The sequence below is a fragment of the Gallus gallus genome, chromosome 8, assembly GCF_016699485.2.
Source record: "Gallus gallus isolate bGalGal1 chromosome 8, bGalGal1.mat.broiler.GRCg7b, whole genome shotgun sequence".
Lineage (NCBI taxonomy): Eukaryota > Metazoa > Chordata > Aves > Galliformes > Phasianidae > Gallus > Gallus gallus.
The window spans coordinates 1,502,113-1,517,616 of record NC_052539.1 but is presented as its reverse complement, the minus strand read 5'-3'; the positions used below and the strand labels follow the sequence as shown (position 1 = coordinate 1,517,616).

The window sequence follows — 15,504 nt, the reverse complement described above, 5'->3', positions numbered from 1 at the left end:
ACAACAGAATATCACATAATATTTAAAAAAAAAATCAGCTCCATGTAGGCTGATTTCAGCTCTGTTTTTTTTGACCACTCCAAGGAGCAGTGAACATGCCATGCCTGTGGAGGGAGAGCCATTGAAAAGCAAGAAGAATGATAACAAGCAGAAGATAGTTCTCTACTGGTGCCTTCCTTTTACCAATATGCTTACTTAGTTCCGATACTGCTTCAAGATTCAGTAGCATTTTCTTTGGACTGCACATGGTACAATTAGCAGTTACTTGAGCTAGCTACAGGAGCAGGCAGCAGAGATTCAGATTCTTTTTCTTTGAAGAACTGTTCCATCATAGGGCCAGTAAATATACTGGAAATTTTTATTTAAATACACGTATTCCAATAGCATTAGGGTATGCCAGGATGCAAGTTACTAGACTTACTGAGAAGCCACTCAAGTGACTGAAATTACCATACATTTTAATGTAGTTTATTGCTACCACAAAGTAAACAACACGGCAGCCCCACGTTGGTCACTAATCCTTTCCTTACAGTTAAAGACTACTGAAAAACAAAGATTTAGTTTGCAATTAAAAGACTACAGTGTATTGAGGGTCTTGGGAAAACTGTAGGTTTTAGTCCAGAGAGCCAATACTTTCTGGGTTCCAACGGGTGCTTGAACACAAGCGACTTCAGATGGTGCACTATAATAGTGTTCTAAGAGCTGATGATGAACACAAAACCAGGGGTAGTCAGAGCTACGGTGGATTTGAACAGGGATTGTCTTAAAGATTTTTTATCATATAGCACAATAAAGAAACATTTAAATAAATCACTCTTATCACAAGAAATATATTAAGGTTTCGGTGCCTGGGGAGCATGGATCAACTCCACCACATTTACTGGCTACACTTCAGTTCTCAGTCTGCGAAGTGCAGTAATGCTAACACAAAGCTGGCTGAATTTAGGGGCATGTAATTACCAGCCTGTAGAAACTCATTCATCAACATCTGCAAGTTCCTGTGTGCCGTTGTATCTGCATCATCTTTGTATTTTTGAAAACATTCTTCAGTATTATTTGTAATGAATTGCTGTGTTACCTTGCACACGTATGCATAATATGCAACACTAATTGTATTCATGACATGGAACATTTTCTTTGCCTGACTGACTGAAAGCAAGAACCCTGACTTACAGGATTACTCAGTTAAAAAATAATTGTGATGTTTAGCTCATTATGGAGCACGTGTAAGAGCTGCAGTGCATCCATTCTGGAACTTCAGGGTTCCTATAGAATCCTGCGTGATTTGTTTATGATGTGGTGATGATTGACTGTCAGTTACTAATAAATGGTAAATAAAAAAGTAACCTGTGATATTAAAGTACTACATTAGCTACATTGTGATTAAATTACAGTAACACCACCAGCTATAAACCTTTATAGAATCTCCTCAGCCATGCAGTAATTCTCCTAACTATACTATTATGTAGAGCACAAATATTTCTTTGTAAGTCCAAAGCAATACATCAGGGAAGCATTTACTGCTAAGGCTAGATTGAGAGTAAATGCATCTTGGGTTGCTATGAATAAAGCTCTAGCTTCTCATTACTTTATGACAAGACACAGAAATTCACTTTACTTTTCATTTAAGCTTTTCTGCTCCAGTTTATAGATGTATGCCTTCACGCTTTTATTCCCTTCTCGCTTCAGCCGTACGTAATAAATGATTATAAATTTTCACATTTGACCACCTCTCTGCTGGTCTCATGCTTAATGCACAAAGTTAGGAAGCTGCAGGTAAAAATTTCACAAACACTTTTATTTATGATGTTGTCCTTGGTAACGGAAATTTCAATGTACTGAAATGAAAAGTATGATTAAAGGGATACGACGTCCTGACAAGGATAGTAGAGGGCAGCCTTCTATTTCCCACTGAAAATATATAATACTTTTCTGACATCAATTTCATAGAGAATAGACATGGGCTAGTCATGAAAAAAAGACACCAACACGTTTCTAACTTCACTGCTGTTGTGCTGTCTTAGATGGAACTTATTCCAGAAATATCTTGCCCAAATAACAGGGCTCTGCAGTTAATTTGAAGAGTCAGATGAAGAGCTAATTTAGCATAAGCAAGATACGTGACGTTATCTTAATCATCTTCCACAATTTAGAAAATAAGAACTGCTTCTTCTCCTGTTAAGAGAGATACTCTCTTCTCATTTCCTCCTGTCACTTTCCCTATCACTTTACCCCTATAATAAGATTTATAGCTTGTAGATTTTGTCTGTTTCAGATTCCAATTTCCTTTTAGCTAACTTGTGTTGTCCTGCACAGCCAGAAAGTTGTGGCATGCTTGAAGCATTTTAGAAGTCATCCTAATCATGACTGCTTTAATTTAAAATCATTTCAGCTTCTTTGCTAAATTGAAAAAAAAAATCCATGTAGCATTAAGAATTTTGATCCTGTTTGTGCATACAGAGAAAGGGAAATGAAACTGCACTAAGATTATATTACTAATAAATTATATAGAGAAACATCCCCAAAATGAATTCCTTCTCCCTGAGCAATGTTGTAAATGTATTACTTCAGCTTAACATCTCACTTTTATAGGAAGCATATTAATTCAACGTCACATATTTTAGCAGGTGATTACAAATAAAAATAACTTTTTATCCGTAAAACAAAACTAAGCAATCACCAAACAAGTTTACCATCTGGACAAATAGCATATGCATTTTCCAAGTGCATACATTGAAATAAGTAACACACCTTGGAAATCCTGTGTTTTTGAAAGGAACATCTGGACTGGTACGCTCCAGAGAGTTCAAATCAAACCATGCTTAAATGTCCTAAAAAAGGATTGAGGAAAATAAGGCTTATACATTTTGGCTTTTTACATTGAAAACCAAATAAACAAACAACAAAAACCCTACGTGGATGAACTGGATAGTGCAGGAGTTGTGTCCACCAAACACTGAACTTTCCACCCCAAATGACTGCTTTCAATCCTGTTTGAATTGGTGCAAACTAAAGCTTGCTTTTATGTGTTGAATACTCAACAATATACACAAAGCTCATAGCTTATATCCGCTGTCAGATGCGTTTGTGCACGTTTCAAACTGAATACTTTCTGTAACTGACATTACTAGCAGAGAAACAGCAGGGACCAACATATTATTCTAGTCCCTTGAATTTCATAAGTAACTGTACTTGCATGGCAGCTCTACCAAGTTATACTTGTGCCTTAATATTACTAGTGATTTAAAGAAAAAACCTAGAATATCATATTAATAGTAAAGAGTTACGCTTCTGAAGCTCATGAGGCACTGTTATCCAGACAGTGGTTGACAATTTACTATTCACTTCTCATCTCTAGAAGTGGGTGAACAATGTGTCCTATTACAGACACCCAGCCATCATGTTATTAAGCCAAGAAGTCTCCCCGTTGTACCCTCCAAACCTTGCTCAGCCTGTACTTGTAACAGCACCGTACCTTCTTCGCTTGCAGGACCTGAAAATATTTTGTGTCAGATCCCATTTGTTGGCTGGCAACCACAGAACCCTGAAAAATACATTATGTCTTCTGTCAGTTATTTAAAAAAGCACCACAATTTATAACAAAAACATAATTACCAGCAATTATCATTCGAAAGTCTATACTAATCCATTTCAGATTACCCCAAGGTTTTACACCTTGATATTTTTCCCTTCTTACCACACAGTTACAACTGTGGTCATTCAAATTTCTCCTTTTACAATCATTGCCATTATAACACCAGCAATCTACATTGCTGAGCACTCTGCACAGTATCCTTACTGAAGCACACTTGATTCTAAATGAATTTTAATATTTGCAATTTGAAACCTGACAAATCCTCAGAGCAGCCATGTGGCATCAATTATATGCCATAGAGCATACGGGTTAGAAGTACCACAGCGGAGCTCACGCTCTCTTTTTAACTCGCTAATGTCTCTGACCCCTCTGTACAAAAGCACTTTAATCAACGTTTATATTTAACTTCTTTTTTTAGCTTTACCATTTAACAGGCTGTAAAAAATGTTTAGCAATCAATTATACACATCAAGTTGATATCCTGCAGAACTGAGGGTCATTTAAGCTTACAACTACATCTGAAAGAGTTTGGGAGAGCCACAAGGGGAGCAAACTGGCTTTTCCCTTTTAAAACTTTGCAAGCAGAAGGACAGCTTAATCAAACCCAACAGAAAGCATCCCCTCAGCCTTTCAGAGGCTTATAGCATAGCCCTAACAACTCTTCTGTTGGGGCTTGAGGGCATTTACTTTCCATCTCCAAGCTCTGGCTGTGCCACATACAGTGCCGCTAAGAAATGTCACGATCAAGGAATCATATTAGGTAGATTTGATTCTGATCGCAAGACATAATCCAGCGCTGGAATAATAACCTAAATCTGGACCTGGCTACTGATGTCTGGTATGAGATATGGGTCAGTGAACCTAAGTGCTCTATTTGTAATCATAAAAGGAGAGATAATGCATAGGATGCTAAACTATTGCTTTGCCTCCCCTTCATCTTATGAGGAAATTGATGGTCCATATTCTCCTGGAGGATAGGGAGAGCGTGTGGCTGATTAGGAATCAGAGAGTTGCTCTGACTAGGCATCTTTCCAAGAAACTTCTCTCCTTTTATCAGTATTTTCAGGTGAATGTGTGGAATGAGAATAGGTTCCCCACTGCTCAACTAAGGTACTACTTTTAGGGGAGGTTTCTCAGCCAGCTCCATCTGTTATACTCAGGGTTCATAGGTAGTCCAGTTTTTGAAAAGACTGAGGCTCTTTACTTTCTTTGCAGAGGCTCTTTGCCAGCCTCCTGCTGAGCTGCCATGAAAAGCTGCAGCAGCTTTGTAGCTTTCTCACAGTGTTGCTGACAGAGAGCAGCAAACCTTTCACAAGCACTTTACTTTCACTAAAACTAATCTCGTAGCATCGATACCAATTCTGCTCTCTGTTAGGAGCTTCTCCATAACTCACGGTGTCCAAATATTTAAGAAAAATCCATTTCACTTCGACATCTTCTTTTCAGTTAAGTGCTTACTTAAAGGGCAAGTCAACAATTAAACAAGAAATACAATTGAGCAGAGTGATTTTTTTCTTCACTACAGTCTTCAAAATCAGGGCAACCAGAATTCTGTCTAGAACTGTACATAATGTCAAGTGTATAGCATATGCATAGGACGCAACACATGCTTGAAGTACATCCCACACATGCACAGTGCCTTGGTGCTCGTGCTGTAGAGTTGACAAGTGTCACATGCCTCAGATTCCTCCTAACTGACATTTCAGGGGTGGAAAGATACAGGGAAATCCAGACAGGTAGTAGACCTGGTCAGAAATCTTTCCCAAGAAGGTTTGTAGTTGTACAAGTTAAATACTAAACCATGGTTTACTTTAGAAGAAAGGCTTCAAGAACACTGCCCTCTTTTTTAGTGGTTCTTAACCCGCATTGAGCATTTGTTTGAATTATTACAGATGCATTGATCTGACTTCAACCTGAAGTTACTAAGGTTTTATAAGACTGCAATAAAGCTTTCTTTGCATTAGCCAGCCAAGCACATAAACATTTTAATGAACTGCTTTTACATGGTTCGTTGAGTAGCTCCTGGTCTCCTATAACACAAATCACCTTCACTGTCACACTCAGTCCTCTCATACAGGCCTTTCTTTTCACCATACAAAACGCAAATTGAATAGCATTTCTATGGAAATTCAGGGAAGACTACATTCTGTCAGTATAGCTCCCTATATTTGAAGTTTTAAAGCTGTTGCGTTGCATAAAGAAATTCCCTGGCAGTCAGAACCAACAAAAAAGATCATCTAGAAAGCAGGCTTCACTGCTATCACGAGCTAACTGTCAGGGACCACTACAAAATAAGCTTTGGAGCTATCGCATTGCACCGTGAGCGTTTCAGACAATGAACTATGGTGTTGCCATGGAGTGCCGGGGGAGTTAATTGTCATCAATCATAGAGCAGACCATCTACCAAACAGGTATTTATTTTATGTTGACATAAAGCCCAGAATAAACTATTGAAATCAGCATCAACGCAGAACAAATCTATTTAGAATAACTGAGTAACATTAATGATGACCGTTTTGGTGCATCCCAGTCAATCTTTAAAAAGCAACATGGAAATTGTAAAATAGTTATTGTGTCGTAAAGTCTATCTGAAAACACATTATATATTTTTGAGATTAGAGATTACTTATAACACATGATTTAATAATGAATGCAAATTTTGAATGAATATTTAACAAACCATATCACGTTTTATGTCTTAACATATCCTCTGCCATTACTGTGACTGAATGAGAAATGGCTTTGTGATGTATTGTCCTGCCACCTATGGCTCTGGTGTTTTCACCTTGATATGGCCTTAAAAATAAATTAATTTGTTAACGTTTAAGAACTCTGTGTAAGGGTTGACATAAGACATTTGTAAGTCTGTTTATGATTGAAAGAACCAAGGCACTAATCAGATACCGTTATGTTTAGAAGAATTTATTTGGCCAATAGTACCATGAGAAAGGTTTGGTAATGTTTATTCCCAAATTGAGTTTAGGACTAAGTGGTACTAATGGTACTATAAAGATGTTATATGGTGTTAATATAACCTGCATATTAAAAACATAATGAATTTGCTATTTATGAACCATTAAGTTTTACCTCAACCCTAGGATAAACTTCCTATCATTACAAATCTATTAATAATTTTTGTCTCTTCTCTTTATCCTTATTCCCATCATTGCTTTCCTCTACATGGTCACACAGTTGTATTGCAAAGCTATTTCTAAGGAGAATTAACAAATATTTCTATTTTATTCTGAGCAATATCTTTTAATATTGTTTGATTAAGTATGAGTTTCACTAAATCCTCCTGCAAGTTTTAAAGAATCAAAGAAATTTTGTATCTGCAAGCGCTCAACAGACCTGACCCTATATATCATCGTCCTAATTTAAGTCTGATACCAGACAATTAATTTAACTAAATTTGACTGCGAATCTTTTCTATTTACATACAATTCTAAATATTTAAGAGAAGAGAATACAATTCTCATAAGAATTATCCTCTACTTTCCCTTTTTACTCAAGTATTTGCACATCACTTACGATCCAAAGAGTGTGCTCAAAGAAGAGCACAAACAGCATCAGATATTTAAGGGAAAAGAAAAGAAGTTAACATTAATAATGGTAAGAGAGCAGGCCAGCAATGATCAGATTTGAAAGGACACTGAGATTCAAGGATATTAAGACAACAAAGAAATTGTCCTTAGCTGAGGAAGAAATTTGTAAAGATTGCTAGCTCTTGAGAGAATACTTACAATGTAAATTCAGTTTCTCCTCTCCTAGTATCTGCCTTGTCTGCCTAGACTGCACTATCAAACAGAGGTTTGACTGTTCAATTGTTTTCATATCATGTATTTTCTCACATTTACCAGGCATTTCCCTGTCTCCTCTCTTCAAGCTCTTTCTCATCCTTCACATTTGCAGTTATTTTCTACAGATCTCAGTCTCCAGCAGTGGCCATCTTTCTCATAGCTCTGCTTTTCTTGTGCTCACTCGAAACTTTTTCTGACATCGGGTTATCCTGTGGTCAGTTTGGGGATCACTGAGGCTCTGTCTCAGTATAGATTTTTTTTTTTCCCCATCTGTCTACTCTCCTAGATGTTACAGAGAGCTGCTGCCATCACCAATTCACCCTCACTTCACCTCCTGAAAGAGATCTGTACTTCATCACAGACTGAAAATACCATTGCTGCTTATGAGATTGGGAGAGATTTTATTTCACTGAAACCCTTCAAGAGCACCTGACAACAGTTCAGACACCAGAATCACTGGTGTGAGAAAGGAAGAGCAGACAGCTCTGGGTAGGACCCAGCAGCATCTGCCCCCTGAGCTGCTCTGTTTCCACGCCCTTGCTTAAACCAAGTCTTGTGGTCACACACTGAAACTTGGACCTCCTCAAACACTTCACAGTAGTGTCTCTTCCTTTTGTTTCTAAGTGGCTAACACAGGTGAGATAAACCATCCTACTCAAGAAAGGATTTAACAAGCCAAAAAACATAGCATATTATAAAGGGAGAACTAACCAAGCTTCAGTTTAACCATGCTGTCCACATGTTAGCCTCTAATGTCAAACTAGTCTCTGATGATCAACTTTTCAAGTCCAATTAAGATTATCATTCTTTTTTCTATCAGCTTAGAGTAAAGCTAAGGACACTCATCTCCTAAATTCCACAGAAGGATTTCCAGGGGAGACGCATGAATTTGCACACACAGCTGCCGCCATTTTGAGGTTCCTCAGAGGAGCGATGCCCTCACAGCCCCACTGTTCACTCTGGATCAGCCCAGTGGAACCAAAGCCAACCAAAACAGGTTCACAGACTTGGTAATATTTTATTTGGTGCACAGAAGTAACCAGCAACAATAAAGCAGCCAAGGAATTCTTCCTGTACATTTTACTCTCTCATTCAACTCTCTTTTATGCTTAAATGCACACTAGGTGCAGCCTAATGACCTGGGTAAGCAGCATTAAAAGCTTGTTTCAATGTACACTAAAGCTAAGATGAGGAACATCACCTCACCTTAGGCAACAAAACATAAGTCAAAGTTCACACAAACCAGCATCACAATGTGACGTTCAGATCCATAGTATGTCTGCTCTGCCACACACTCAGCTGCAACCTCTACTTTGGAAGTCAGCAGTTATACCATGCCCAGAGAAAACAAGCAAAACTTAATGTGAGAAAGCATTATTTGAATCGTTAAGGGATAAACAGCAGACAGAAGTAGCTAGTTCAAAAGGCAACAATGATTTCAGTGTTTTTTGCCTGAAAACTTAAGTGAAGACAGCAAAACCAATTCCCAGCTGAGGTATAGACAAAGATCACCCTCCCGCAGGAGTACAGCATGATAAGTAGCCATGGGGAGAATCACTGTGATCAGTCAGAAAGGCAGGAGAGTTATTAGCTTAGCCCTGAACCTCCTACTTAATGTGGGGCCAGTGGTGATAGTTAACAGACCCTGGCTAAGGTGACAAGCTTTGGACCTGCTTGAGGAAATCCAATTGAGAAGCAGCCAAGAGGAACAACAAGCTAGAAACAGATGTTGCAGCTACCAGGATGTGCACACATTTAACCTGAATATGTAGAAAAAAAGTATTGTTTTCGATAGATAGCAATTTCATCTCCTTCTGCAGCTCAGGTACTGTCAGATCTCATTATCCACAGCTAAAGTGCTTCCCGCACATTTTGGAAGGGACCTTAAATTCAAGTGAAACTATTTGAGTGATAGGTGCTGGATAAAGAACTGAAGGCACCAGACTGATATTCTGATGAAAGTTTTGGTATTCAAGCAAAACAAGACTAAAATCATGGGAATACAAAAAGGTAAATTCTAACACAGAGTTAAAATAACTATTAATTCACATTTAACACCCAGCATAAACCATCAAGAAAGCTGGCTTGCTTTGCAGCTGTCAACTCATATTTAGCAACTGATGCTGATTGCATGTACTTCTATCAGGAGAAAACTAGACCACTGCTAAAATGGGACAAAAACAGGTTTGTTAAAAGGAGCTCATAACATTCCAAGGTGATTTGTGCCACACGCAAAATAAACGCACAGAGGACTAGCTTAGGACTTGGACATATCTGGGCTCCATAGAGTACAACGCAGAATACAGAAGTCCTAGGGGATGATATTATCTCATAGGAAATATTTACTTTGCTATCTTCCTTTGCAGTTCCATAAATCTCATTAACATTCATGAAAACTATATATGCACCTCAAGAGGAGAAAACACCCACTATACTGATTTTTACAACAAATTCACTATTCTCTACACAACATTTATTTGATTCACATTTCAAACACATCCTTTCTTAGAGGCATAAAATATCACTAAATAGTTACTGCTACGTTTATGGTTGTACCTTTAAAAGTAAAAACAAATATGCATAAGAGAAACTTGTACCGATGACTGATTGCAAAAGACTATGTGAGTGCAAAAGAAGCAGTGAAAGATTTTGATAAGAACAATTTTGTTCTATGCCTTTCTTAACTTCTGACCCAGTGTAGGGGCAGGAGTAAATTAAACTACTCCCTCAGCCTCTATTTCCTGTGTCAAAAGTAAGTTAAGGGAATATGATTACATCCTATTTTGCTGCCATTTCCAAAGTAAATTATCTCAGTAATTTCAAAAATTATTGTGAATAAGTCTTTTGTTAAGGTATTTATTACTTCAAACTAAGGTAACAGTGTGACAAATTACTCATATTTAACTTAAAACAAAAACCAGAATCAGTTGCCTTTCTTCATTTAAGTAATGTCATATAAGGTGAAAAAAAAGGGGATTAGCACATAAAATGAAAAACTACCATATCCAGCCACACCAACATGCCTCAGAAAAGCAAAGCCTGCTTTTCACAAACTGCAGTGATGAATAAATTAACCCTACTGTTACTAGCATCAGTAATACTACCAGGTTTAACAGTGCTGACAGGAATCCTAATTTCAAACTATTCAACAGTTTCATTCCTTACTTTGAACCAAGGCCCAATGGAAACCTCTCCTATCAACCTTGAAACCCTATCGCTACATTGACTGTTCATCACCACTTCCAACTTCATTAGTCATGAGTATCATACATTTACTGCGAGATTGTTCAGCCTCAAATTGGCTCAGAAGTACTACCTTTAATACTTTAGGATCATTTTTTGAAATTTAACACTTCTGAACTATATTGTGAGTATGGGCATAAGCTCTGGAGAAAGTAACAGCCAAGAGAACAACCAAGTACCATCACTTCACAGAAGCTGCAAAATTATCTGGGACCAAGTAAGCACTTATCAACTTGTAGAGCTGTTTGTCACGTGCTCCAATGACTGGTTTTGCACAACTATCAGATAACTTGCAAGCTAGCAATCGGTTTGCTTCTACAAGATTTCTTCAGTAATGGAAAGGGCTGAAATTACAACAGACATTTCACTATCTGTCAGACTGTACTGTTGCGCTATTTATATTTATTTTTTCCTGGTTCTGTATATGACACTAGATTTGGACTGCAAATATTATGTTTCCTTCAATCCCTGGAAAAGAAAAAAGTTATTACCTGGTTCTCTATCACTTAGCATTTATAGAAGCTGTGGGGTAGAGAACCACATTTTTTTTTTGTTTGGTTGGTTTGATTGTTTTGGATTTTTTTCTCTCTAGGAATATCTAGAAAACAGTTACTGCAGCCATCTCTTTTTGCTCTATAGAGAGCTGATAGTTTTTATGTTGCCCACAGGAGCATCAATTCGTTTTCAATACATTCTGAATACATTCCTGCACCTATACAGGTATTAAGATATGTTGCACGTAAACCGTAATTTTAAGTGAAGCAGTATCATAAATTATGTGAGAAGAAAAAAAAAACAAGTCAAAACAGCCACTTCCATTTTAAAAGTACAAATGGCCCCAAAGACTGAGGGCCATTTTACCTCACCGATGTAAGCTATGTTTACTATCTTGCATCCAAGTTAATCTTATTTGGTTCTGAGAAGAAATCTCAGTGCGGGGGGGAAGAAAATGAAGGTAACGAAGAAAAAAGCAAACCACATAGGTGTCACCTCTACTGCTTATAACACAAACTCTTGAAATCCACGTGCAGAGAAACAAGAGCAAAATGAATGTCAGCTCCCAGTGACCTTGTTTTCATCTATTTTGCTCAGACTTCTATACTATCATTTCTTTGCAATAAGGCTAAGGTACCTTTGTTTTCAACTCCACTCAAAATATAATTTCCTGATCTAATCCTGTTTATTTCCAGTGTGAACAGTTTTGAGTGTAAAAGGTATCCTAGCAACATTAATGACTCAAACATTAATTCTTAAAAAGGCGGTATATGTCAATTTACTGAACAAGATTCCTTCTCGTCCTCAAGTAACAGCACCAAAAATGCCATCATGAACAGTGAAGGTCTTTCTCACAGAACCTCCTTCTCTCCTCTGAGACCAAGGAAGTGCAGACACTAGGAAATACTTCAGAATTTAACCTAAATATTTTCCTTTCACGTGAGAAAAGGAGAACAAGCCTATTAAAAAAAAATCTGAACGATCCTGCATGAAAGACATTGCTAATTTGACGATCTGTTGCTTTAACATACTTGATCATGTGTTTAATGAAGTATTGTATTAAGTAGAAACAACATGGATTTCAAATCAAAATCTTTTATATCGATATTGGAAATGCAGATGCACGTGCCTTGCAAATGACTGGTGTGTTTTAAGTACAAAGTTGATTGACACATGCTTTCACTTAATGATGGTAATTACGAAGAATAACAACTCTAAACCACATCTGTTCTATGTAACGGTCTTGTTGTGCTATGCAGATTACATTGAGAGCTGTCAGAAATGTCACTTTATCACAAATCATCCATAAGCTCATTTGGAAGACAAGAAACAGATTAATAAGCATCAACACTTCTCTGTAAACACTTGTTGAAGAGAATAAAAGCTATTAGCACTGAAGGAAGTGATACAACAGTGAATGCTTTCCCTATCAAGTCTGAAATAAGGAACCACAGGAAGGACAAAAGCGCGGCCGGGTCCCTGAAGAACAAGCACCCTGCCGTACTTCATCACCACGTGGAGGACTCAACACCCACTCTTCACACGAGCACCACTTAATCACATTCTCTCTTGGTTTTTGCTAAGTCCTCACTCAACATCTTCCTTTAACATGACACCTAATAATATATGAATACACACCTTCAAACTGCACTGAATTCAAGTATCTAAAATATTGTACAAAATGCATCTAAGCACGCACGGAAAAAAATCTGCAGGTATTCTTTGTCCACTATTTTAATCCCATTTTAACATTCTGAAAAAAAATAGTGCTTTCAGTGGGGTTCATATATTTTTAATGCCATTGTATCAAATGAAAATTGAAACTAAAACCACTGAGTGAAGAAAACTGAAACAACTCAGTCATAAACACTGTGACTTTTTTCCGTACCAGAACTGTAGGCACCTCTATTCAAAAGCTTCCTAAGATCCAGGGTCATGTTTTTGCTATAACAAAGGAGCACGGAATTGTAGGCAGGCCGTCATACAATCTCAGACAAGTCATTAACGTAACACGACTTCGTTTGCTTTTGTATGACACGAGACATTACAAAATGTAGTTGACATGCAATATAATTGTAGATTAAATAAATATCAGGATTTCCAAAACAAAATGTTCCTGTATATATTTTTCACAGTCAGATATATCTATTTCATTTCAAAATGGAAAGAAAAAGTTAAAACAAATTACGTGGAGAAGTAATTTTCCACTTACGACTTACTTATTTCTAAATAATCAACACAAACTTGTGATTCTGTACGTGCAGTAAGAGCAATTTAGCAAATAATCTCTTCGGCTCTAAGTATTTCTTTTCTGAACTTTCCTGAACATACTCGTGCCCACAGACCACCACAGTGGGTAAACCGTACACTTCCTTAGTCAGACAACCTGCAGATTTAGAGTTGGCATCTTCTGTACGCCTCACTCGCTCTCAAGTTCAGCTTAAATTGCCTGCATATGCTCAAAGTTTCATTTTGTTTTTATTACTTATTGACTTAACACTGATACAGCCATCACAGACATTTAAAGCTACAGATCAGCCAACAATGATACATGTCATAATCACAAATTTCATAGAGACTATTTTCTACCTAAGTACTATAACCTACAAAATGTCTAGAAATAACGGTACAGATATTTTCATGCTCTGAGCTTATTCAGTTTCCAGTAAAAAGGATCAATCTTCCATAGCTAATAGGAGAGATGCCCATGGAATGTTAGGTCTGATACTCTGCAAGCTGTTCCATCACTGGGGCAACCCAGGGAGACGTTTCGAAACGTATTTTCAAACTCTGAAATTCACATTTATTGAGTTTCTGTAAAATTACTGATTTTATTGCATTACAAAGAAAAAAATGGCAGCTACCAGGATTTTAGCACTGTGCAGCACTGCTTCTATCAAGCTATTACCAGGGAAATTAACATTCAGCGATTGTTTGTTGCAACTGTCAAGCAGAAACAGAGATTTCACTTAGCCAGCAGCTTGCAAACTGTGTCACTGTGTGAGCCAGGGTTACAAGTTCTTGACTAAGGGGTGCACCTGCCCATCAGAACCCTCTTCTCAGGGGAGGGCACAGCATGCTTCCTAGTGCAGGAGGAAAGGATTCTTTAATGCAATATTCTTCATCACAGCAAATATGTAAGCCTGAACAAATTTTCTCAGAAACAGCTGCTTCTATGGTATCTTGGCATTTGAGTAAATCATTTGCAGAAATTCCATAGGGAAGGAGGCACTTTAAAGGCTGCCAGGGAGTGTGATAGGGGCAGAAGAAGAGTGAAGAGGCACAGCTGTGACAGCTGAAAGCAGGATAAGCTGCCACTGATCTGTTTCTATGCTTATCACAACACCCATTAATCAATTCCAATCACAGCAGGCCCACCAACTAAACTACACTCCACCTCTCAAAAACTGACTACTCAGCCTTGTAATCCTCTTGAAAAATTGTTCATCTGAAAAAAATGTCAGGGGGACATTGTATGGCTTACTTTATTAACACATAGGTATTTACATTAAAAATATCAAGCAACAGTTACTGTATCCGCAGACCTTTCTTCCTGGTTGCGTTCAATATTTCACTTAATTGAATTTCTTCTACGTAATTTTAAATTTTCCTTTCTACCTTCAATAAGCTGTGCTATGGTTGGCCATCACAGTGAACTTAAGGTCAACAGCTGACAGATAGGAATACATCTTTAAAGCAACCCGCAGCATAAAATGGTTTCTACCCTACCATTTTCTAAATGTAACTTCATATAGAGTTTGCATTATATGAAAACAATAGTACTAGAATTACACTAAACGTCAGACAAAACACACAAAACTAGATACCAAGTTGCACTGAAACAGAATTGTGGTGTAGTTCATAGCAGAATACCTATTATATCAAAAGCGTGTTTTAATAAGCCTACTTTCCCTTGCCACTGCAGGTAACGTGAATTTGAGTTGTGCTCTGAACAAAGGACTGGGAGGACATCGCCACTCACTATTGGCATTCATCAGCAGCTCATCCGGATTTGCAAATTGTGCAGGTTTTGAAGGAGTAGTCTAAAGCGTTCAGTACTTAAGTTGCAATGATACTTATTCACCAGAACAATCAAGTAGGCAGTTCCGTAATTTGCTCGCTTGTTCGCTCATTTTCCAGTCATTAATGCATTTTAATCTTTTTTTTTTTTTTTTTTTGAATCTGCCTCTGTCCACACCAAAACATAGTTGCTGATTCAGGGAATGGAACATAAAAGAATTAAAAGCAGAAAGAAGAAAAACATTTCTACTCAAAGCAAGTTCAACAAGATGTTCCAGGATGACATGTGAACATGTTTCCTTTGACTTCAGAAGGCAACCCTAACAGAGAGGCCTCCTGAAACAAGGAGTG

General features: G+C 37.6%; 1 protein-coding gene across 1 annotated transcript in view; it reads right to left on the bottom strand.

The window, feature by feature from the left end:
* Window positions 1–15,504, bottom strand: part of KIF14 (kinesin family member 14) — a 195,749-nt gene that overhangs the window by 144,442 nt on the left and 35,803 nt on the right. The window contains exons 34-35 of the mRNA XM_046944591.1: window positions 3,476–3,544; window positions 2,752–2,831 (exon numbers count right to left, since the gene is read on the bottom strand). The gene's annotated coding sequence lies outside the window, so the exon portion shown is untranslated. The remainder of the gene's footprint in view (window positions 1–2,751; window positions 2,832–3,475; window positions 3,545–15,504) is intronic.